Source organism: Bubalus bubalis, chromosome 10 (assembly GCF_019923935.1).
Source record: "Bubalus bubalis isolate 160015118507 breed Murrah chromosome 10, NDDB_SH_1, whole genome shotgun sequence".
Lineage (NCBI taxonomy): Eukaryota > Metazoa > Chordata > Mammalia > Artiodactyla > Bovidae > Bubalus > Bubalus bubalis.
The window spans coordinates 81750987-81778231 of record NC_059166.1 but is presented as its reverse complement, the minus strand read 5'-3'; positions in this window follow the sequence as shown (position 1 = coordinate 81778231).

Genomic DNA, 27245 nt, shown 5'->3' with positions numbered 1-27245 from the left:
TTAGTGAGCTTTTTTTTTTTTTTTTTTTTTTTTTTTGCTTTCGCCATGTGTCTTTATCAGCTCAGGACTGCTCTAAACTAAATCTGGGCTTGTGCATTCTTGAGTTATTCAAGTGACATGATTTTGGGCTGCAAATCTGCAGGAAAGTCAGCTTGTAGTTGTAAACCCTCAGGGATGTTTTCCCTCCTGTCCTTCGCCATTCCCTTTGCAGCCTCTTACGGTGGTGGTGGTGATGGTGAGTCAGGTTGACTTCAAGTTACTGTTCCTCTTAAGTTACAGCTTTTTGGTGGTGGTGGTTTAGTCTCTAAGTCATGTCTGACTACTGCGACCCCATGGACTGCAGCTGCCAGCCTTCTCTATCCATGGGATTCTCCAGGCAAGAATACTGGAGTGGGTTGCCGTTTTCTTCTCCAGGGGACCTTCCCAACCCAGGAATCGAACCCAGGTCTCCTGCACTGCAGGCAGATTCTTTGCAGACAGAGCTATGAGAGAAGCCACACAGCTTTTTGGGGTCCTGGCGCAATGAGGACCAACCTCCTATTAAATATCCCAACTTGGATGGATCCTAGGGATTTCTGCCCCCCTATAGAGCTGGCTTAATAAAAATAGAAGCTCATTTTTGCAAACCCTTTATGACTTTAAACAGCTTCCCTTCATTTCCATTCCTAGGTTGTAACTTTACTACCTTGTCAGCTCCTAAGGGATTTTAATAAAACTAAAAATAATACTAAAATTTTGGAATTTGCTTTTCAGTGTGAAAAATGATCTGAATAACCTAACCCGCTATATGATTCCAAACAAAAGTCATCATCTCAGTTTGTTCAGCCTGGCCTTTCTACAGAGCAGAGGACATGGCTGTCAGCAGGTCTGCATCATGACAAGAACACAAAAAGTGATCCTCTCCTAAGCTCAGTCTGAAACACATCCTATGAATAGACTCTGATGGCCTCACCATAGTTGGGAGATAAGGCATTGGACCAGGGACAGAATCTATTGCCAGAAGGAAAGATGGGGAGTTGGGGAGGCTGAAACAATAGCATCCACTGTGCAAACACATTCCCAGGTAAAGAACCTGCCTGCCAATGCAAGAGACATAAGAGACAAGGGTTAGATACCTGGGTTGGGAAGATCCCCTGGAGGAGGGCATGGAAACCCATCCCAGTATTCTTGCCTGGAGAATCCCATGGACAGAGGAGCCTGGTGGGGTACAGTCCTTGGGGTCACAGAGAGTTGGCCACGACTAAAGAATTTAGCATGCACACGTACGCAAACACTAATTCTTTTATGGTCACCACGGCTTTCACTCTGTTTTACCTGAAGAAAACAATATCTCAGGGAGACTAAGCAACTTTTTCAAATTCATTTGAGTTGAGCTGGAGTTTGAGTTGGGCTGAGGCCAACTCCAACCTGGGCATCTGACTTCACACCCCATGATCTTAACCACTGCACCCTCCTACCAGGCTCTCATCCTTTAACTGGCCACTCGCCTCCTAGGTCTCTAATAGAATGGGGCTCAGGACATGAGACCTCTGATTGACAGGACGGAACATGTGAGAACATGACCCAGTGGGCAACTCAGGGGCCAGGGAGCCTTGGCAGACATGTGGGGACAGAATTCAGGGAGGGGTGGGCATCAGATAAGCCTCACCACATTTTGCAAGTTTCCTCCTCCTTTCAGGATGGGCCTGCTGTCCTACTGCCTCTTGGGAAGGTAAGTAAATGTAATTTTTAAATAAAGCTAAGCTTTTTGCACTGCTCTGCATTCACCCTATGCCCCAATCTCGATATACCATCACATCCCCGCTAAAAAAGGTACAAGCCCAACTCCAAAGAGCATTGAAAGAATTACAGGCATTCCTGAGGTTTCAAGGGGCAGAAACAGCATACAGGGGGTGTGCAGCACATACATCACAGCAGGGACGCTGAAAGGAGCCTTGACATCTCTCTCTCTCCCCCCTCCTCCAAAGTTTGCATGGAAAGTCTCCAGCTTCTCAGGCAAGCTACTCCAATCTTTTAGCCACCAGCTATATCAAGTTCAAATTCATCTTCCTGATGTCTCTATCTACATACCTTTAGTGTCCTCCCTGATCCTGAATCTCCCTTCGCAGGCAGCTTAAGCCCATCGTTATGTAGAACTTTATTCTCCACTTATTCTTTTTTTTTTCTTTTAATTTTTTGACGTGGACCACTTTTCAAGACTTTTATTGAATCTGTTAAAATATTGCTTTTTTTTTTAATGCTTTGGGGTTTTTTGGCCACAAGGCATGTGGGATCTTAGCCACTCAATCAGGGATCGAACCTGCACCCCCTGCATTGGGAGGTAAAGTTTTAATCGCTGGACCACCAGGAATGTCCCCACTTGTTTATCTTTAAAAAGCTTTTTCTTGAAACAGTTCAGTACACTGAGCCATTCAGTAAAGACTTAATAGTCAAAGAAATTGACCAAGGATAGAAAGAGGAGGTGGAGAGAAGGGAAGCTTGCACACACTTTTAACTTTAAAGTTTCTTTTCTACTTTCTTCCAAGTTGTCAGTGTACTTAATATAGGGCTCTCAGGAGTAGAAGATGAACCTAAACAATACTTAGCTTGAGGTGAGAGCAAAGCTTAAAAGAATCTACAGCAAATGATCTGTCTTATGAGAAAAGACATTTTCTCTGTAGACACTGAAAACACTTCTTATTTCAATGTGTCGAGTAGGATGGAATTGTTCTTTGTCCTTCAGTGTCTTTGTTTGTTCCCAGCGATAATGTCCCTGTAAAACACTGTGGCTAATCTAATATTGCATGCTTTCTTAAACCCTGGATCCTTTACGACCAGCTGCCATGTAAGGTGATTCAGGATCTGTGTACAAATAATTTCAACAGAAGGTCTACTGATGATACAATGACTTGCAGACATGCGGAGTTTAAGTCAACTGCCTCCCAGCAATAAATCAAATGCTCTGATAACTGGCCTGGCAGTTTTTCATCTTGAATTTCCATTTTATTCACCAGAAATATCTTTTGGGGAAAGCTTTTAAGTGCTTTTGAAATGAAAGCAAACCGAATTGGTTCTTTTGCAAAAAAAAAAAAACAAACAAACCAGACTTTGCTTATTTTTTTTAAAAAGAAATTGGTTGGATTAATTTGAAAATTTGTCTTGATCTTTGTGTTTTATGCTATTTTTATCACCTCTGTTAATCCCTTAAGATAAACATAAAACCACAAAATGAGGTTAAAAAGCTACCACTACAACAAAGCACAAAACAAGAGAGACTCGTATAGATAAAAATCAGATTTCACCCCATGCTCCTGCCTATCAAGCACTCACACTCAATCTCTACAGCTATCCTTCTTCTTTCCTTATACCACTAACCATGGCTCACGTTCTTAGAACACACACACACACGCCCCTATATCTCAAATAGCATGCCTTACTTTACCTGGCACTATTGGACTCCATTGGTCCAATAAGACTAAGTGCTATGACTCTGCACTCCAATGCAGGGGACCCCAGTTTGACCCCTGGTCAGGGAATTAGATCACACACTGCATCTAAGAGCTTGCACACCACAAAGAAAGATCCCATGTGCTGAAACTAAAAAAAAATGATCCCACACACCCCAACAAAGATCAAAGATGCCAAGGGCCTCAATTAAGAGCCAGTACAAATAAATAGTTTTTTTTTAATTTTATAAAAAATTGGCAATATTCTTCTTCTTAATCGCACATAAAATAATTAAGTGTTTTATAACTGACAGTGTCATATATTCAATGAAACATGGTGCTGAACTGTACCTACTGACAAGACATTCATGCAGAGTTTAGGGGAATCTGTTAGCATAGTTTAGTTAAAAATACAAAGATTAAGTGATCAAATGATAGAAATTGAGAACCTAGAATGGGAAAGGCATTTCCTAAACATTAACGAAATCAGAGTTACAATTCAAACAGTAATATTTATTGAGCACTTTCTATCTACGAGGCACTATTCTTGGTGCCGTGGACACAGCAGTGAACAAGGTAGCCTATGTGGGCCTTACAGCATAGAAAGGGAAACAGATACTATATTCTAAAAAATGTATAATGTTAGAGGATAATAAATGGTAAGGGAAAACAACACAAAGCAGTCAGAAATAAGGTAGGGGAGGCAAATGAAGGGAGACAGCTATTTAATTAAATTAAAATTAATTTAACTATAGTTGATTTGCAATATTGCGTTAGTTTCAGATCAGCTTCAGATTTTTCTATTATGCTATGCTATGCTATGTTAACCTCAGATATGCAGATGACACCACCCTTATGGCAGAAAGTGAAGAGGAACTCAAAAGCCTCTTGGTGAAAGTGAAAGTGGAGGGTGAAAAAGTTGGCTTAAAGCTCAACATTCAGAAAATGAAGATCATGGCATCCGGTCCCACTACTTCATGGGAAATAGATGGGGAAACAGTGGAAACAGTGTCAGACTTTATTTTTCTGGGCTCCAAAATCACTGCAGATGGTGACTGCAGCCATGAAATTAAAAGACACTTACTCCTTGGAAGGAAAGTTATGACCAACCTAGATAGCATATTCAAAAGCAGAGACATTACTTTGCTAACAAAGGTTCATCTAGTCAAGGCTATGGTTTTTCCTGTGGTCATGTATGCATGTGAGAGTTGGACTGTGAAGAAGGCTGAGTGCCAAAGAATTGATGCTTTTGAACTGTGGTGTTGGAGAAGACTCTTGAGAGTCCCTTGGACTGCAAGGAGATCCAACCAGTCCATTCTGAAGGAGATCAGCCCTGGGATATCTTTGGAAGGAATGATGCTAAAGCTGAAACTCCAGTACTTTGGCCACCTGATGTGAAGAGTTGATTCATTGGAAAAGACTCTGATGCTGGGAGGGATTGGGGCAGGAGGAGAAGGGGATGACAGAGGATGAGATGGCTGGATGGCATCACTGACTTGATGGATGTGAGTCTCAGTGAACTCCGGGAGTTGGTGATGGACAGGGAGGCCTGGCGTGCTGCGATTCATGGGGTCGCAAGGAGTCGGACACGACTGAGCGACTGCTCTAATCTGATGCTATGCTAAGTCACTTCAGTCATGTCTGACTCTGTGTGACCCCATAGACAGCAGCCCACCAGGCTCCCCTGTCCCTGGGACTCTCCAGGCAAGAACACTGGAGTGGGTTGCCATTTCCTTCTCCAATGCATGAAACTGAAAAGTGAAAGTGAAGTCGCTCAGTCGTGTCCGACTCCTAGTGACCCCTTGGACTGCAGCCTACCAGGCTCCTCCGTCCATGGGATTTTCCAGGCAAGAGTACTGGAGTTGGGTGCCATTGCCTTCTCTGAGGTTCTTGTTATTTATTTTAGATATAGTAGTGTGTATCTGTTAATCCCATACTCCTAATTTACCCCCGTCACATTTCCCCTTTGTTAATCATGAATTTGTTTTCTTTGTTCATGAGTCTGTTTCTGTTTTGAAAATATGTTGATTTGTATTTTTTTTTAGGTTCCACATATAACTGCTATCACATAATAATTGTTTTTATCTTATTTCACTTAGTATGATAATCTCTAGGTCTATCCATATTGCTGAAAATGGCATTATTTCATTCTTTCTTATGGCTGAGTAATATTCCATTGTCTACATAGACCACATCTTCTTTATCCATTCATCTACTCATAATAGGAGATTCCTATTTTAGGAATGGTCAGGGTGGTCTTCTTTCAAGAGTTGACACATGCTAAGAGAAGGAATGTCAGTTATGTGGCTTCTGGGAATAGAACATTCTGGAAAAGGAGGATACATGCTGGGAATTTTGAGAACAGATGAGAAGCTAGTCTGTTGTAGTCAGTAAGCATGCCTGGGAGTTCCAGGAGGTGAGGCCAGAGGTTTAATAGGGGCCCCATTACCTAGGACCTTAGAGGTCAGTATAAGGATTTGGCTTTTATCCTGAGTCATGTGACAGGCTGTTAAGAGTTTTAACCAAACAGTGTTATGGCTCAGGTGTGGGTCTGCAAGCTGCCGTGTGTAGGGCAGGGGACTGGAGGAGAGGAGCTGGCCAGGACGAGCCCATAAAGAACAGTAGGTGGGTCACTGTGGTAATCCAGGTGCGAGCTGGTGGTCACTGAGGATAGGGTGCCAGCAGTGGAGTGCTTAGCATTCTGGACAAATTTCAAACATGGATCTGCCAGGATTCCCTAACAAATCAGATATAAAATGTGGAAGAAAGCAATCAAGGAGGAAGGCAAGATTTTTGACCTAAGTGACTAGTAGAATGGAGCTGCTAATCAACTAAGATGGGGAGGATTGTGGAAAAACTGTTTGGAGGAGAGAAAAACTGAGAGTTCATGTTGGACATATTGAACTAGGGCTACCTATTAACATGTAAGAGGAGATGGTGAGAAATGAGGGAAAAGGAAAGGCAGAAATGTAAATAAGGAGACTTTAACATACTCATGGAGTTTTAGGATATATGGAGTCTCCTAGGGTCCAGAGTAAAGGTATGGTTGGGAGAGCTAGGAAGAAAGACAGAATGCTGGGGCAATCCCATGAGAAGAATCAGGGAGATGAGGAGGAACCAGCAGAGGAAAGGAGGAAGAATAGTCAGGAGACAGGCTGGGAACCAAGACAAAAAAGCATCCAAGACTCCAAAGGAAGGGAGGGTTTCATACGAAGGCAGTAATAACTTTGTCAAATTCTTCTGAAGAGACAAGTAAGATATGGGCTGAGTAAGATTGTACCTGGAAGCTGGAACATCATTAGTGACCTTTACAGAAGACGATTCAGTGGAATATGAGGACAAAATTCTGGTTTGAAAGAGTTAAAGAAAGACTGGGTGGAGAAATGAAAATGAAGATGGAAACTAGCAATTATAAACTACTCTTGTAAAGGGATGCAGACATGGGAATGTCAGCTGGGAAAGGATATGGGAATTTTGTGGTGTGTGTGTGTGTATGTGTGTGTGTGTATTTAAATAGGAGATACTGCATATTTGTACCCAGTAAAGAAGGGTAATCAGTCTCTGTTCTTAGGTTCTTTTCCCTACTCTCTAAATTAATTACTTAATGCAACTGGGGGAGAAGCATACAATTGATATCAAAACTTAACATCCTTTCTAAGTTAAAATCTGAAAGGAATATTGTTTATACCTCTATTACTGACTTTCTTACATCTCTCAAAGGGATCTAAAGAAACCAATTTTTTAAAATATCCTGATCTGCTTTGTTTCTAAATAAGAAATGTATGTGGAGAAAACAGAATTTTTTTTCTTCTACTTTTAATTAGAAATACAAAGTCAAAGAGTGTTTTGTGCAAGAAAGATTCACCCATTTCCATATTAAATCATATTAACAACAGAAGAATAAGGTCTTATTCTAAAACAGAAACAATCCCATCACAATGCTCCTCTTTTTTAGTGTCAGAGCTGACAGATAAGCTAGTCTCATTAGAAACAGATAAGAGTCTCCAGACATCTGTTACAGTTAGACGGCTGACAGGAACCCTAAACCATGGACTCTATTTATTGCAGAAGAGCCAGCGCAGATTAATGAAGATTCTCATCCAGTGGTTCATGGTTCTGGCTGTACATTTGATTGACCAATGCCCAAGACCCTCCTCCCCTTCCCAGGGATTCTGAGTCTTTCAGTCTGAGTTGGCAAAGCAGACCTGGGTATGTATTAGAACAGCCTCAAGTGATTAGAATGTGGGGTGGGAGTTAAGAACAGCTGCCTAGCATGTAAGCTTTTCACCTTGATGAGAAAAACAACAACAAAAAATCACAGCTGATGATGATGAAAAGGCTTGAAGTCTGATCTGATCTCAAAAACAGAACACAGGAAGTAACCACTCCACTCCACCTGGAGTGATCTCCTCTCACCACAGAGAGCAACTCCTGTCATTTTGCTTGAGTGGCAGCTCCAGGCATTGCCCAGTGAACTTGGGACAGGGTGGCTTGCCTCTGTAGGTAGGATGTCTCTTCCCCCTCGAGTGACTGGGATGACTGTTGAAAGTCTCAGAGCAGTCAGACCACATAGGTTTTCCTTTGTTCTTTTTACTGCATTTGACAGCAGGGTACTAGGAAAAGCTTAGCAGTCACAAAGCTTATTTTAGGTGTTTGTTAAGAGGGAGAGCACATCTGAGAATAAGAAAACACAAAGAGAATAAGAATGAGAAACACAAAACTCAGCTGAAGCCAGATCTCCAGGGGCAAACTCGGCTTCAAATGCCCACATAACTTAGGGAACAGCAGAGTTTTTGCTTGTATTTCTGGATAATTATGTCTGTTTTCTGTTTTGCTGATGACAGGAACAGACTAGGTTTTTTCCTCTGCAAAGAACAGAGTACCACAGTGAAGATCCTGGACTAAAGGCAGTCTTTCATCCTTTTATTCTCCCCCAGAAATTTGACTTATAGGACAAAATACCAAACAAAAAACTCTCATCAAAACAAAAATAAAGACCAGAGTTTAAAAAACAAAAATGCAACCTCAACTTCACCACCATGACTTATTTTTTCTGCTACGTGATTTGTTGTTTATACATGTAAATACATTAATAGAAGTGAAACTGTAGAAGAGACGCATTATGGTCTTTCATCTACCATCTGTTTGTTTCCAGCTGCATTTCAGATGCACAGAGTTGGATTGATATCATCAAGCATCTTCGGCTGCCTTGGGGAACATCACCTTCATCAATTAATCCATGGTCCCTCTTTATGAAGTTTAGATTCTTGGTTAGTTCCCTTCCTTTCAGATCCTTGTACTTTTAAAGTACAAGACACTCAGGCTTGTACATTTAAAGCATTTCCTCCTAATATAGAAGCCTTTATTGATGTGCCTATCTACCCATGAATAAAATACACTGTTTACTGGAAGTGTGTTTTAACATTTATATTAATGGTATTGAGCTATACATCACATTCAGCTTTTGAAAAAGTCACTCAACATTATGTCTTAGAGAATTCTGCACATTAATATATATATAGTTCTTATTTCTTTTGACTGCTGAATAGTATTCCATTGTTTGCTTATATCCTATTGTAATCTTTTTCAATAAAATGATCATAATTTTCATTTCAATGACTATAGTATAGAGTCCAACATATTAATTCATCAATTTAAATTTAAGTATGTTCCTACTATTGGTTATTTAGGTCTTTTTAAGTGTTGTAATTAGTCTGTATGGGCTTCCCTGATGGCTCAGTGGTAAAGAATCTGCCTGCAATGCAGGAAATATGGGTTCAATCCCTGGGTCAGGAAGATCCCCTGGAGAAGGAAATGGCAGCCCACTCCAGTATTCTTGCCTGGGAAGTTCCATGACCAGAGGAGCCTGATGGGCTACAGTCCATGGGGTCACAAAGAGTTGGACATGACTTAGTGACTAAATAACAATGACAACAAATTAGTCTTGTATAAGAACATGGAATTAGACATATATTTGTTTTCAAGGGCTGGCATAACAAAGTACCACAGAGTGGGTAGCTTAAGCAACAAAGATTAACCTTCTTGCAGTTGTAGAGGCTAGAAGTCTAAGATCCAGGTGCTGGCAGGGTTGATTTCTTCTACAGTTTCTCTTTGGAATGCAGATGGGCATCTTCTATCTCTTCTTCACATGGTCTTCCCTCTGTGTCATGTCTGTGTCCAAATTTCCTCTTATAGGGACCTCTCTCATATTGGATTAGGGACCACCCAAAAGTCTTAATTTTAACTTAATCACCTCTTTAAAGACTACCTCCAAATAGAGTTAATTCTGAGGTACTGGAGGTTAGGATTTCAACATATGAATTTTGGGAAGACATAATTTATCTCAGAACTAACTAACTATATAACCATGCATTTTACAACTAACTATATATGGTGCTGGAGAAGACACTTAAGAGTCCCTTGGACTGCAAGGAGATCCAACCAGTCCATCCTAAAGGAAATCTGTCCGGAATATTCATTGGAAGGACTGATGCTGAAGCTGAAGCTCCAATACTTTGGCCACCTGATGCAAAGAACTGACTCACTGGAAAAGACCCTGATGCTGAGAAAGATTGATGGCGGGAGGAGAAGGGGATGACAGAGGATGAGATGGTTGGATGGCATCACTGTCACAATGGACATGAGTTTGAGCAAGTTCTGGGAGATGGTGAAGGACAGGGAAGCCTGGTGTGCTGCAGTCCATGGGGTCACAAAGAGTCGGACATGACTAAGTGATTGAACAACAACCATAGATCATATATTAATGTCCCTAGGTGTACATGTAATATATGTATACGTACATAATGTTTTCTAATTTTCTAGATAAATTTTAATGAGAATACCTAGGTGTGGGATGACTGAGTCAAAACATATAAACACTTTCATATATCTTGATATTTGTTGCTAAACTTCTCTCCAAATATATTGACTATGTATACTGCCAATTTCTCTAGGTATGTGCCAGTTTTACCAAGTGTTAAGCTTTGGGGGCAGAATTTAAATGAACTTTTCCTTTTTCAACAACTATAAAATTAACATTTTTTTCTTAGTTGTCTTTGCAGCAGTTACATCTGATCCCTGCCAGTGGGTACCCAGTCAGGATTATACCTTAGACATCAAAAACACAACAATAGATACTTTACAGAGTGGAAATGCGTCATTATAGCTGTATATATGTCCTTAGAAAGCATGCGGTAACTTTGATGGTTTCTGGTTCTATTAGTCAGGGGTCTGCAGAGAAACTGAACCAATGATGTACACCATTTAAAGCACACAATTCAGTGTTCAAAGGACTATACTTTCCTAATTTATTGACATTTTCCCCCTAAATGATCAAAACTGTGATAACAGAATGCACTGAAAAGTTTAGATTTACTTCCACTTGCTTACTGAGGAAGATCTCTATGTATATTTAGACATAGGAAATCCAAAGAAAACAGTTACAGTTTCGTTAGGGTGAAGCTGTTTCTAACTCTAAGCAGCATGATGGTTTTAGGTATACAGAAAGAAGAAGAAATGTAGGTAACCTGAGAAACGACCTTTGTGAAAGTCATGGACCCATGACTTCAACTTGAAACCATCTTCCACTGTTATTCACACACTACTTACAAAGATGAGTCCACAATTCAGAACAACTTAATTCCTTCCCTCCACCCCCTAGTTACAACTTTAGAAATCACCATGGAAATATAACCTTTAAGATGTAATAAACAAATCTCAAAAGCACTTTTCCTCCTCCTTGTCTCTTTGAAAGTGTCAAGAAACATCGTACCAAACTCTACTGCCAGTACTGGAGGTCAGAGGAGGCATTGAACAGCAATGCAGTGATTTAAGCTATTCTTCAGGAAAGTGATTACTTCTTTCCTTCCAGACTTTTTACCCTCCAGAGGATCAGTTCCATCAGTTGATTGGAAACAAACAAATTTGGTGGAACTTGAACAATAGATTCTGTAGCTCTTCTTTAGGGAAAAACAAAACCGCACAAATACCCAATACCCCTCCCTCTAAAAGAATATAATGGGAAGACTCAGTCTATTGAATACTTATTATTCATATGTTATCAATTAAGTTGTGTGTGTGTGTGTTAGTCGCTCAGTCATGTTGAACTCTTTGTGATCCCATGGACTGTAGCCTGCCAGGCTCCTCTGTCCATGGGGTTCTCCAGACCAGGATACTGGAGTGGGTAGCCAAGGCAGATTCTCTACCCCCCAATGCAACAGGGAAGCCCATAAATTAAGTTAGAAGTAGATAAATAGACCAATGAAACAGAATAGAAAACCCATAGATGGGCTCTTGATAAATGATGTGCTGAAGTCGGCTTCCGCCAGCTCCAGAGAGATGATTTTTCAATCACTGGAAGCCTGAAGTTAACAGTTTGTTCCAGGAGGTCTGTTTTGTAGATTCCATCCAAAGCAAATGGTTGACTTCTCATCTAAAATTTTTACTTTTACCATCTAATAGCTTCTGAGAAGGCAGAAAGCTTACCTCATATTTACTCATATCGTGTAACAATGAATGGATTAAAGAATGAATGAACATATGAATTGCCTTTAAACTTATAGGACTTAGAAATAATTTTTGCCTTCTAGAATTTTATTTGCTTGGTTTTAGGGTTCAAAATGTTTCACAACATAAAACTTCCACTTTAAGGCTTCGGCCTGAAGCAAACGTTTAAGAGTAGCTTGTTAAAAGGTATGAGATAATGTTGGATAACTGTGAGATCGAGTAAGTTTATTTTCTGCTTACACTCTCTGCTTAACTGCTGCAGCCTACTGATTGTGATGCGGTTATGGGAGCACACCCTTAGATGCTTCAGCTGGAGGTAAGAGGGCAGAGAGACAGGAGATGTTATGGCTTTCGTATTTCTACCCTATTTGCAGTGAGGGATCTGTTTTTAGCTCACACCCCACCTACAAAGACACTGTTTCAACCCCAAGGTGTTTAAAAACTTCTTCCAATTCCAAAGGAGAGCAAAGACTACAAAACAAAGAGTGATGGAATAAACTCCATCCAGACAGAGATCATACGTATACTGCAGCTTCCTGCAAACAGAAAGAAAAGTCCTTTGGGAATTTACTGGTAGCAGGCATTTTTTTTTTTTTAAGAGAGAGAAAGAAACCCTTAGCAATACAGTTGAGGGAGTTTGTACTTAAAAAGAAAAGAGCACACGTGCATAAGTAGAGAGGCAAGCTTAGTTCCTAAAGATGAAAATGTATATATCCCAGTGTGGATCTAACAAATGCCCTGAAGGAGGGCACAGCTGGAGAGACATGGAACCCAGGCTGCTCCCGGGCACAGATCATCTCTGGTCTCACCTGGTCTCTGTGAGAAGCAATGAGACATTTACAGCAAATGTCCCTGGCTTTCATTTGAGGTTCACTGTTAGGTTAACAACTGAGTGAAATATATGGTACTTTATATAACATGAGGGGGTTCAATTCCAGTTAATCCTGTAAAAAGTCCAGAGTGAGCAAAATTGCTTGCCACAGACCAAAGGCTTTTACCTAGAGTCCCAGGGATAGACATGCCAGGATCTCTGGATCAAGGCTAAAGATCTTTCCAAAGTTTCACATCTACATTTGAATTAGGTAAGGTAAGCGGTTTATAGTATTTTTTAGACTTTCAAAGAGATCTCTGACTATAAAAAAAGGCTAAGTATCAGTATTTTGGATAAAAACCTGAACTGAGCAGGTCATACATTATTTGTCTAGTTAGGATTCTATTGTGCAGAGTAAGAAAACTGGATAAACAGCCTTCATTCAAAAATATGCATTTACAGGTTTGTTGCCATTTGAATTTCCTACACATTACAGTATTTCCATGGGGAAGAAAATACAAGACAGAATGAAGTATGAACATATTTTCCAAAATCATTAGACTCAAAAAATGTTGAAAAATTGTTCATCAGTTATGATTTTTTCTTTACAATTTCATCCATTTCTTGTTCAAGAACAAAATCAGCTATTCTGCACATTCAGATTCTATCTGTAAATACTGACCTAAATACCAGCCAAAAGGAAGGGAGCAGTAGGGACAAGGCACATTAAGTGACCTCTGGGTCTATAGCCTCATTCCAGTTAGGTTCTGGGCACCAACCCTGGTGTTCATTTTCAAAGCTGGACAAGCATCACAACTGCCACAGGCCTGAATGTGAAGTCCACGAGTGTGAATAGTGCAACGAGTTGCTCCCGGGGGAGAAGTGAAAGGAAAGGTAAGAGGTCAAAAGAGCAAGGGACAGTCCTCACTGAAGACAAGAGCTCTTCACACAAAGCTGTTGGAATCCTAGAATCAACACCATTTCCCTTGCACACTTGGGGAAAATACTAACACAGAGAAAAGTTCTGCAAAAAAAAAAAGAGAATAGAGAGGACAGAGGATGTGAGACTGTGTGATGTGAAGGACAGTGACAAGAAGAAAAAAAGTATTAAAAAGCTTAAGCTTGCTCAGGGAAGCAGAGAACACTTGTAGCAAACACAGTTCCCTCCTCCTGTGACAATACAGGGTAATAGTTGGGCAATATCATGATTAGAAGTTAACTTATGCATTATGTATTTAGGGTGATCTATTTTTAGTATATGCTCCTATGGCCTCTAAGTAAGGTGTTATATGTGTGTGGTGGGGGTTAGATAAAGAGCCGCTGAAGGCTTTTGTCAAGTCAGTTGCTGCCTAAAATGCCACTGGAGTGGGAGAAACAAAAGAAGTTGGCTGTTAGAAGCACAAGGTCACTCATTCATCTCTGGACCTGGGTGCTGCGGATACAGTGAGGAGTGTGTGGTAGAGGGTCTCGGCCCTTGGGCAGATGATGTTAACATTGAGTGAAGGGGGTGTTGGGGCACATGTTCTTAAAATAAAATAACAAACTAAAAGTAATGGGTCAATTCTATGTGTCAAGTTGGCTGGGTTATGATGCCAAAATATTTGGCCAAACGCTGTTTCAGATGCTTTTGTGAGGGTGTTTCTAGATGAGATTTACATTTAAATTGATAGACTTTGAATAAAGCAGATCTTCTTACAAAATGGGTAAAGTTCTTCCAATCAGCTGAAGGCTTGAGTAGAAGAAAAGACTGATGTTTCCTGAACAAGAAGGAATTCTGCAGCAGACGGTAGATTTGAACTGCAGCATAAGCTCTCCTCTGGGTCCCCAGGCCCTGCCAGCCCACCCTGCAGATTTCTGAGTTGCTACCATCCATAACTGCATAAGCCAATTCTTTAAAATCTCATATATATATATGAATGAATATATGACATAGACACACACACATACTTTATTGGTTCTCTTTCTCTGGAGAATCCCAATGAATACAGTAAAGTATAAAAAGCTAAACTAAAATATAGCAGGTATGAGGTTACACTGTTTATCTTATGCAGGAGACTTTACGTATTTTCAATCAAATCTTCTAACAGGAAAAACCAGATTATCCTTTAGTTGCCACTCTTAGGGTTCAACAGGGAGACTTCCAAAAAGCTGCTTTCTGCCAAGGGTGCTGAGATAGTAACAGCTGATGATCCACCTGCCAAGATGAATTACTTTAGGAGGTTCGGGCATCTCTTAGGGGAACAATTGCTTAGCACATGGCCTTGAAAACAAGGAGTTTTCCTGTCACAGATTGTTTTATTATTTGTTAAAAGATCAATATCTATTTCTTTAGAGACAGAATAAGATTTTCAAATCTGGAAGCCTGGTAACTCAGGAACCTGTAGAATCATGGGCTAACCTTTACATGGAGGCACACCTGTAGTAGAGCCTTTCAATTTAATATGACTTGAAAAAGTATACACAGGCGCACACACTCACATTTTTCAATTTGGCTATCAAAAAGGTGGTACAACCAAGGCAACGTACAGATTCAGTGTAATCCTTATCAAAACACCAACAGCATTTTTCACAGAACTAGAACAAATAACTTTAAATTTTCTATGGATACACAAAAGACCCCAAGCAGACAAATCAATCTTGAGAAAGAGGAGCAAAGCTGGAGGAGTCACCCTCCTTGACGTCAGGCTATACTACAAAGCCGCAGCCATCGAAGCAATGTGTGTGTGCCCTCGTGTGCACATCATGTCCAGCTCTTTTTTTAAGCCAGGGACTGTAGCCTGCCAGGTTCCTCTGCCCATGGAATTTTCCAGGCAAGAATACTGCAATGGGTTGCCATCTCCTACTCTAGGGGATCTTCTTGAACCAGGGATCAAACTCACATCTCCTGGGTCTCCTGCATTGGTGGGCATATTCTTTACCATTGCACCAGATGGGAAGCCACCTCAAAACAGTATGGAATAGACACACAGATCAATGGAACATGATGGAGAGCCCAGAAACAAACTCATGACTTGTGATCAATTAATCTACAACAAAGGAGGCAAGAATATACATTGCAGGAAAGGTAATCTCTTTAATAAGTGGTGCCAGGAAAACAAGACAGCTACAACAGCTACATGTAAAAGGATAAAATCCTCTAACACCATATTCAAAATTAAACTCAAAATAGATTAAAGAGCTAAATGTGAGGCCAGCTACTATAAAACTCCTAGATTAAAATACAGGCAGAACACACAAATTGTAGCAATATTATTTTTGGACCTGTTTCCTAAAGCAAAGGAAATAAAAGCAAAGATAAACAAATGAGACCTAATTAAACTTAAAAGCTTTTGCACAGCAAAGGAAACATTAGTAAAATGAAAAGACAAACTTCTGAATGGGAGAAAATATTTGCAAATGGTATGATTGATAAGGGATTAATATCTAGCATATATAAACAGTTCATAAAACTGAACATCAGAAAAACAAACAACCCAATTTAAAAAATGGACAGAAGAACTGAATAGACATTTTTCCAAAGAGGAACGCAGATGGCCAACAGGCACATGAAAAGATGCTCAATATTGCTAATCACCAGGAAAATACAAATCAAAACCATAAGAAGATTATCACCTCGCACCTGTCAGAATCTCTATCGTCCAAAAGAATTAAAATAACAAATGCTGGCGAGGATGCAGAGAAAAGGGAATCCTGTACTGCTAGGAATGTAAATTTGTGCAGCTACTGTGGGAAACAAGATTGCCGGGAGAAATATCAATAACCTCAGATATGCAGATGACACCACCCTTATGGCAGAAAGTGAAGAGGAACTCAAGAGCCTCTTGATGAAAGTGAAAGAGGAGAGTGAAAAGGTTGGCTTAAAGCTCAAGATTCAGAAAACGAAGATCATGGCATCTGGTCCCGTCACTTCATGGGAAATAGATAGGGAAACAGTGGAAACAGCATCAGACTTTATTTTTTGGGGTTCCAAAATCACTACAGATGGTGACTGCAGCCATGAAATTAAAAGATGCTTACTCCTTGGAAGGAAAGTTATGACCAACCTAGATAGCATGCTGAAAAGCAGAGACATTACTTTGCCAACAAAGGTCCCTCTAGTTAAGGCTATGGTTTTTCCATTGGTCATGTATGGATGTGAGAGTTGGACTGTGAAGAAAGCTGAGAACCAAAGAGTTGATACTTTTGAACTGCGGTGTTGGAGAAGACTCTTGAGAGTCCTTTGGACTGCAAGGATCCAACCAGTCCATTCTGAAGGAGATCAGCCCTGGGTGTTCTTTGGAAGGAATGATGCTAAAGCTGAAACTCCAGTACTTCGGCCACCTCATGCAAAGAGTTGATTCATTGGAAAAGACTTTGATGCTGGGAGGGATTGAGGGCAGGAGGAAAAGGGGATGACAGAGGATGAGATGGCTGGATGGCATCACCGACTTGATGGATATGAGTTTGAGTGAACTCAGGGAGTTGGTGATGGACAGGGAGGCCTGGCATGCTGCAATTCATGGGGTCACAAAGAGTCGGACACGACTAAGCAACTGAACTGAACTGAATGAACTGTGGGAAACAGTATGGAAGTTTCTCAAAAAAACTAAAAATTGAACTACCATGTGACAAAACTATTCCATTCTTGGGTATATATCTGAAAAAAAATGAAAACACTAATTCTAAAAGATACATGCATCCCAGTGTTCATAGCAACATTACTTAACTATTGCTAAGATACAGAAGCAATCTAATGGACATCAGCAGATGAATGAATAAAAAAGATGTGGCATATATATATATATTACACACACATATACATATATGAACTGTGTATTCACCATATATTCATATACATATATATTACACACACATATACAAGGATATATTGTACAACATGGAGAATTTACATGTAGCCAATATTTTATAATAATTATAAATGCAGTATAATCTTTAAAAATTGTGAATTACTATATTGTACAGCTGTAACAAATAGTACTGTGTAGCAACTATACTTTGATAAAAATAAATATGTTTAAAATGCAGTAGACATACAACAACAAAAATTACACCAGTAAAGGTTTTCTTAGTTCCCAGTTCAGATGAAAACAATATTGTAAATTAAAATAATATTTTGATATATTCTTTGTTTTTGCTTTCTCTGATACCACTGTAATTTAGGGTGAGTAGATGATTAGGGACGTTTTACTTTTTGTGAATTGCCATGTAATATTAACCAAGCTTTTGTCTAAGTCCATAAATTATGGACTTCACCCAGCAGTATTCTCAATTTGGGGCTTCCTCAGTGGCTCAGCAGTAAAGAATCTGCATGCAATGCAGGAGCCACAGGAGATGTGAGTTCAATCCCTGCGTCAGGAAGATCCCCTGGAGAAGGGCATGGCAACCCACTCCAGTATTCTTGCCTGGAGAATCCCATGGACAGAGGAGCCTGGTGGGCTGCAGTCCATGGGGTCACAAAGAGTTGGACACGACTGAAGCGACTTAGCACTCATGCACACCTTCTCAATTTATGTTGCTGATGGTGTTTACAATTTGGGGGGAGTCTAAATATTACAAAACAATGATGACTAGTAATCTTCAGTTATCTTTTTTTTTTTTTAATCCTGTTGGCCTAGCTACAAGGAAAACCCTTGCTTATAAATCAATCTTCCCATTTAAAATAAATCCCCCTCAGTATTGGATGTGAATTGACGGATAGCAAGAGCTCTTGGCTGCTGCTGGCTAAGCCACGTTGCATGATATTCCTACAGGTGCCATCCTGCTCCTCCACGACAGGACCCCTTAGGGTTCTAAGCTGATCCTGGGTCTGGTTTCCTTCCGTCATTCCCTGCCCATTCCTCACTCTGCTCTGTTTCAGGGAGGTGAGGGTGGGGTGCTGATCTTTGTAGATTATATTTCAAAGACCTCTTGTCATATCGTCTCTATCTGGGTTTGGTCAATGAGGGCACTGGTGGGCAGGGGTAAGAGGAACTGGGGGCTATTTCCCCTTCATCCTCTGTATGTCAAGTTGCCAAAGCACAAACTTCAGCATTGTAATCTTCCCATTTTTCATAAATCTTCTCTATTTTTTCCCACTTCTGTATTATGGTCAGTGCTCTCTGAAACACTCACTACCCAGAGAAAAGCTAAGGTAATACATTCTTTACATTAAAAAGCAATAAATGCTGGAGAGGGTGTGGAGAAAAGGGAACCCTCTTACACTGTTGGTGGGAATGCAAACTAGTATAGCCACTATGGAGAACAGTGTGGAGATTCCTTAAAAAACTGGAAATAGAACTGTCTTATAATCCCACTGCTGGGCATACACACTGAGGAAACCAGAACTGAAAGAGACACGTGTACCCCAATGTTCATCGCAGCACTGTTTATAATAGCCAGGACATGGAAGCAACCTAGATGTCCATCAGCAGATGAATGGATAAGAAAGCTGTGGTACACATACACAATGGAGTATTACTCAGCCTTTAAAAAGAATAGATTTGAATCAGTTCTAATGAGGTAGATGAAACTGGAGCCTATTATACAGAGTGAAGTAAGTCAGAAAGAAAAACACCAATACAGTATACTAATGCATATGTATGGAATTTAGAAAGATGGTAACAATAACCCTGTATGCGAGACAGCAAAAGAGACACAGATGTATAGAACAGTCTTTTGGACTCTGTGGTAGAGGGAGAGGGTGGGATGATTTGGGAGAATGGCATTGAAACATGTATGATATCATATACGAAACTAATCACCAGTCCAGGTTTGATGCAGGATACAGGATGCTCGGGGCTGGTGCACTGGGATGACCCATAGGGATGGTATGGGGAGGGAATTGGAAGGGGGGTTCAGTATGGGGAACATGTGTACACCCGTGGTGGACTCATGTTGATGTATGGCAAAATCAATGCAATATTGTAAAATAATTAGCCTCCAATTAAAATAAATAAATTTAAATTTAAAAAAAGTAACAAATGAATAAAACAAACAAAAGGAACCAAAACATAAACTGCATAAAGAATATCATTTGCTGACAAAATTTTTACATTTAATACCTTTTGTTTGCAAACCATAAAGTGTCCTTAAGAATCTTGGAGATGGCTGGAGGTAACAATCACAATTATTTCTCAATCTTCTTACCAAAACATATCTATTGGGAGCTACCATAAAGCCAACAGAGTTTAATCTCTTATTTGTGAAAAAAAAAAAAAAAAATCTTCCAATAATGAAAATCACCTTTTCCTGTGAAAGACTGAGAAAAGATGTTCACTTATGTTTAGTTTATGGCATTGCCATAAATTCCAGAGAAGACATTGACCAATTATGACCATTGGCCATTGAATCAATTATTCTCTGAAAGAACAAATGCTTCTCTGTATCCCAATTGATGGAACCAGTCATAGACCATGCTCTTGTATCAACCACAAACTTTCCTCTTTTCCTTCCTAAAGATGTATAGGCCTCCCAAATTTCCTGTTTTCTCTTGGATTGTAAGCTTACTTAACAGGGTATTTATCACGGGGTCACTGTTTTTCTTTCCTTCCTTGGCTATTTCTGGTTCAATTTTTTAAGCTCTTTGGAACTCTAAAGTTCCCATAGGAAATAACTATTGATCTCCTGTTAAAGCGTGAAGGTGACTGTCAAGCACCTTTTCCCAGAACTTTTAAGAAACACTACATGGGAAAGCAAGGTCACAAGCCACAGCTTAAATAGAAAACCAAACAAGCAGTGGACCATATCTCAACACAAATCATTAGGGATATCAATTTTAGACCGTGAAAAGAACAGTTCAACCATCATGAGTTCTACTTTTAGTTTTTACATGTCCAAAGCATGGATATTTAGTCCCTGAGCCTATGAGTCAGTACTGAAGAGTTTGAGGTGTACTCTTCATTGGCCTATTTTTCTATGATATCCCACTGATCTAGAAGGATTCCTATGCATTCCAAAATGCCCATGACCCTCCAGATCTGCTCTGCCTCAGAAACACTAAGTTGAGGTGTTATTTTCTGTCGAAAGATGACCACACCACTCACCATCACCTGTTTTCCTTTATGCAGAGATGGTGTGATTTTTCCCTATGCTGTGAGGTCTAAGTTTGAAGCTTCTTCCTTTTTTTAAGACTTCAAATTCAGAAGATAACCACTTTCTGGTATTTTTGATTATAAGGAATAAAAAAGGAAAGACCAGCCTTCATTACAGGTCTGATGAAAACATGCTGATGTTTACTCATAGGATTTCCCCAGGCACTAGAAAAGGAAAAAGAAATTCAGTCTATCAAATGAACCCAAATGAGTATCAATGCCCATAAAATAGGGAATTTGGACTTTAGACCACCTAAGATGTTCTAAAGAATGAGGGCAGAAGGAGAAGAGGACATCAGAGGACGGCATCACTGATGCAATGGCCATGAACTTGGGCAAACTTTGGGAGATGGTGAGGGACAGGGAGGCCTGGAATGCTGCAGTCCATGGGGTCGCAAAGAGCTGGACACGACTGGGTGACTGAATACCACCAAGCTGTTCTACCAGCTCTGAAATACTGTGATTGTGGCCGTGTGGTTTCCTCATAGTGTCTGATCCTGTGATGAGGTAGTCCTTAATGATCCTCCATTTGTTATCTCATTTGGAAAATACAAATCATATCTTCTCAGGAAATTTCATTAGTCATCTTTTTTCTACTTTGTAACAAAAAGCCATTGATACCACAGAGATTCTCTGGGGACTTTATGAACATTCCTCAATGTCATGTGGCCTTTGCCAGGGCATAGAATTGCTGAACCAAAGAAGCAGTTCAGACTTCTGCTTTTTTCAGTGAGGATGCAGGAAGATGTAAAATACTTTTGCTCTCACAGACACTGCAAGAAAAGACCCAGACAAAATAAAAACCATACTTTTCTATGAGGCTAGTGGAGAATGGTGGCAGGAAGATGACTGGATAAATTACCTTCCAGAAAGAGATGAACCCATCGTAGGTCAACAGAGAATGGCAGCAGCTTCTGTACTTGAATCCAGGGTTCATGTGAGCTGCCAGAGACGGAAAGACCTTGCTCAGGGATAAGGGGAAGAGTCAGCCCTTCTTTGGATGACTGACTGGGGGATTTAATTGAGGGTCTCAGTTCCAGGAATCTATTCACCCAGCCTTCCCCCCAGTAGACAAAGAAACAGTGGGAGAGGGGCCAATGACCAAAGGGCAACCACATGGGTCCTGGGCATTTTCACTGTGATTGGACTACAAGGTCAAGGTGAATCTAATATGTCTGGAAATGAAGTAACCCCTCCCAGTTCAAATACCAGCAAGATCTTAAAGCCTCCAATGTCCTTTATTCACAATGTTTGGAACTCTCTGTGTGTCTCTCTCTCTGTCCCCTGCTTCCCTCCCTCTCTTTTTCTCAATATATGATAAAAATAAAAATATAGATACAACTATCAATGAAAAATGTGGGGAAGCAGGAATGTGATAATCAAGAGAAAATTTAGATGACATAGAAACAGACCCAGAGATTGCTGCTGAAATTAGTAGACAGGAAGTTTATTTTTTTTTAAGGTTTTTAAAATAACATTTATTTCTTAAAAGTTAACATGTGCATAATAGGAAACCAAAAAGCACAAGAAGCAAAAAACGAAGTCATTCAGAACAATTATTATACATTATCAAGGAATTTATAAGAAAATGCATATTATGAGTAAGGAAATAGAATTTTCTATGAAAAATGGGAACAACATGAAGTAACCAAATGGAAATTTTAAAACTTCAAACTGTGGTATCAGAAGTTGACATTTATTAGATGGGCAAATAGCAGATTGGATACTGCAGAGAAAGGGATGAGTGCACTTTGAACAAGTCAATAAAAATGACTGAAGCTGAAATAAAAAGAAAAGAATGTTTTGAAATTCAGAACATCTGTAACTGTGAGATGATATCAAATAGTCAAATATAAATGGAGTCCCAGTAGGAGAGAAAGTGGGTCGGGAAAAAATTTTGAAGTAGGTTTTTCCTAGTGACAAGGTGTCCGTTTCAGATGCTCTCTGCCCTCCACCTACCCCAAGGCAGGAACTGGTGTGGGTCTGTGGGCAGGGCTGTCAGTTTGAAGCATGGCTGGTCCTAAATTACAATAACTAAGTCACAGTGAGCTTGCTCTAAGACTCAAGGTGTAGTAACCATCAAATCCAAGGAAGACCACAAGCCAGTAAATCCCACACAGTTATAACTACTGCATAGTTCTATTTTTAGTCCAAACATAATAAAACACAAATTCTGAATCTCCAGGGAAGTGGGGTTAAGGGGGAGGACACAAGCTAAAACATAAACATTTCATTTACTTAGTTTATAAATAATTCGTTTCTTTCCTCTACGTGCCGTAAAATATAAAACTGAAACTACAGAAGGGAAAGGAGCAGTGATATAGCAAGTAAATCTGGAAATGCTCCTTTTCATAACTTATTCTGCCAAAACTTAATACGTAATGAGATGAAAACAACCAGATATGGAGAGGCTGTTGCTGCTGCTGCTGCTAAGTCGCTTCAGTCGTGTCCAACTCTGTGCGACCCCGGAGACGGCAGCCCACCAGGCCCCACCGTCCCTGGGATTCTCCAGGCAAGAACACTGGAGTGGGTTGCCATTTCCTTCTACAATGCATGAAAGTGAAAAGTGAAAGTGAAGTCGCTCAGTCGTGTCCGACTCTTAGTGACCCCATGGACTGCAGCCTACCAGGCTCCTCCATCCATGGGATTTTCCAGGCAAGAGTACTGGAGTGGGGTGCCATTAAGCAGAAATTCATCTATGAAGTGGATGGATGGATGTGGTTTCCTGGGGTTACACCTAGACATTACCACTAGGTCAGCCAAGAACATTAAAAACAGTGGTGAGAAGCTCCTATTGTTAGAAACTTCACATACAGTGTGGGATGTTATATCTACACTGACAGGAGTGGAAGGGAAGCAGTTACTCTTGAGAAGTTACTGTAGCATCTCCTACTGGCCCTGTGTCAAACACTCAGATGAAAAAAGGCTACAGGAAAGAGGAAAAGAGCAAATGTGTTTCCCTCTTATATAACTATAATGAAACTAAGTGGGAAAATTCATACTCCGTTCCATATTTCACACTTCTTAGCTTGTCAATCTTTAATGACCCCTTGGCATTCTGGCCTCCCTTTCCTATGTTTCTGACATTTTCCGATTATAACTTGTGTCACTCTATAAATGTTAGCTATTATTTTGAGATAAGTACTCTTGTTTGATGGAAGGATGACTGGAAGAAACCTGCTGATATTAACTGACCTGACCAGTGATTTTAGGACATAACATTCTCTTGGGTAAAAGGGTCTAAGAATCAGAAAAAAAAAAAAAAAGTAGCTTTGTAGATTACTGAGGATGGTGATGAATCACAAAGCCTTGGAGACTATATAATCCTCCTGGAGCACCACTTTAGAATGAAAATGAAAGAGGAAAAGTATGAGTCAGGGTGGAGAAAGGGGTTGGAGAGGGGGTGAGTGTGGAGGATAGGGATGCTGACTCTAGTTCCCCTCCTCAGTGAAAAAAACTGAGCTGTCTTTAGGGGAATGAATGGATGCAACTGAATGACTACAGTTCTGTGCAGAAAAGAGGAGGGAAGAAATTAAGAGGAAAAAAAAAAACCCACTGGTTAAACTCTAGGAGTTACTCCTGAGCAAGTTCCATGTAAGGTTATTTTCAGCTTGTTTGAATAATAGCTGCCTGATTCTCATTCTGAAAGGCTTCTAAGATTATGTTTCATCACTTTCCCTTCTGGACTCTAAGGCTCCCTAAAGAAACAGTCTTCGCTTTTTGAAAAGCTGCATTGAAAGTGTTCCTTTTACTTTCAAGCTGAGATGAGAAGGAATGGAAAGGACTGGGATTCCTTCCCCTCTCCCACCCTGTCCCTTGTCCTGGTATCAGCATCACCACCTTGAATTCTGCAGTGAACAGCATATATCCACATCAGAGTCCTATCATTATCAGAGCTCCACTGTGAAACTTAAAATTCTGTTCTAAGCAGTGGCCACAGGACTGGAAAAGGTCAGTTTTCATTCCAATCCCAAAGAAAGGCAATGCCAAAGAATTCTCAAACTACTGCACAATTGCACTCATCTCACACACTAGTAAAGTAATGCTCAAAATTCTCCAAGCCAGGCTTCAGCAATATGTGAACCGTAAACTTCCAGATGTTCAAGCTGGTTTTAGAAAAGGCAGAGGAACAAGGGATCAAATTGCCAACATCTGCTAAATCATCAATAAAGCAAGAGAGTTCCAGAAAAACATCTATTTCTGCTTTATTGACTATGCCAAAGCCTTTGACTGTGTGGATCACAACAAACTGTGGAAAATTCTTCAAGAGATGGGAATACCAGACCACCTGACCTGACTCTTGAGAAACCTATATGCAGGTCAGGAAGCAACAGTTAGAACTGGACATGGAACAACAGACTGGTTCCAAATAGGAAAGGAGTACGTCAAGGCTGTATATTGTCACCCTGCTTATTTAACTTCTATGCAGAATACATCATGAGAAATGCTGGGCTGGAAGAAGCACAAGCTGGAATCAAGATTACCAGGAGAAATATCAATAACCTCAGATATGCAGATGACACCACCCTTATGGCAGAAAGTGAAGAGGAACTCAAAAGCCTCTTGATGAAAGTGAAAGAGGAGAGTGAAAAAGTTGGCTTAAAGCTCAACATTCAGAAAACGAAGATCATGGCATCTGGTCCCATCACTTCATGGGAAATAGATGGGGAAACAGTGGAAACAGTGGCAGACTTTATTTTGGGGGACTCCAAAATCACTGCAAATGGTGACTGAAGCCATGAAATTAAAAGATGCTTACTCCTTGGAAGAAAAGTTATGACCAACCTAGATAGCATATGGAAAAGCAGAGACTACTTTGCCAACAAAGGTCTGTCCAGTCAAGGCTATGGTTTTTCCTGTGGTCATGTATGGATACGAGAGTTAGACTGTGAAGAAAGCTGAGCGCCGAAGAATTGATGCTTTTGAACTGTGGTGTTGGAGAAGACTCTTGAGAGTCCCTTGGACTGCAAGGAGATCCAACCAGTCCATTCTAAAGGAGACTAGTCCTGGGTGTTCTTTGGAAGGAATGATGGTAAAGCTGAAATTCCAGTACTTTGGCCACCTCATGCGAAGAGTTGACTCATTGGAAAAGACTCTGATGCTGGGAGGGATTGAGGGCAGGAGGAAAAGGGGACGACCGAGGATGAGATGGCTGGATGGCATCACCAACTTGATGGATATGAGTTTGAGTGAAATCCAGGAGTTGGTGATGAACGGGGAGGCCTGGCATGCTGCAATTCTTGGGCTCACAGAGTCGGACACGACAGAGCGACTGAACTGAACTGAACTGAACTGAATGAGAGAATGTGAGACGGGGAATTTGATATTTGGCCAGAGGGCAGTTCAGAAGGTCAATTGTCTCTTTTCAGTGTTGGAGAAGACTCTTGAGAGACCCTTGGACCACAAGGAGATTAAACCAGTCAATCCTAAAGGAAATCAATCCAGAATATTCATTGGAAGGATAGATGCTGGAGCTGAAGCTCCAATACTTTGGCCACCTGATGGGAAGAGTAGACTCATTAGAAAAGACTCTGATGCTGCAAAAGATTGAAGGTAGGAGGAGAAGGGGATGACAGAGGACAGATGGTTGGATGGCATCACTGACTCAATGGACATGAGTTTGAGCAAGCTCTGGGAAATGGTGAAGGACAGGGAAGCCTGGCGTGCTGCAGTCCATGGGGGCACAAAGAGTTGGATACGACTGAGTGACTGAACAACTAGGAACATCAACAATCCTGAAAGGGTTAATTAACTTCCACAGGATCACATTTGACTTAAGATACTGTTTAACTCTCAAAATAAGATTGAATTAAGCTTGAAGGAGTCATTAACTCCATTTAGGCAGCAACTATTTTTTGTTTAAAACATGTAAACATGAGGTCCAACACTGTCATTACTCACCAAAGAAGTGTTAGGCACACGTTAAATTGCAAGAATTTGTAGACAAATTGGGGAAGAACAATAAAAGTCTTTGAGGATTTGCTTCCTTTATAGACAAATTATTAATGGCTAAGGGAAAGTAAAATGATTTGAGAAGAGAAGCTTGCTGTGCCCTAACTGCTGCTGGAGTGAACTTATTACATTTCACTTGATACCTCACTTGATACCCAGGCATGAAAACAAAGGGCTCGAACACTTTACAAATAGACTTTTAAGAAGGCAATGGCACCCCACTCCAGAAATCTTGCCTGGAAAATCCCATGGATGGAGGAGCCTGGTGGGCTGCAGTCCATGGGGTTGCTGAGAGTCAGACAAGACTGAGTGACTTCACTTTCACTTTTCACTTTCATGCATTGGAGAAGGAAATGGCAACCCACTCCAGTGTTCTGGCCTGGAGAATCCCAGGGATGGGGTAGCCTGGTGGGCTGCCATCTATGGGGTTGCACAGAGTTGGACACGACTGAAGCAACGCAGCAGCAAGACACTGCTGCTGCT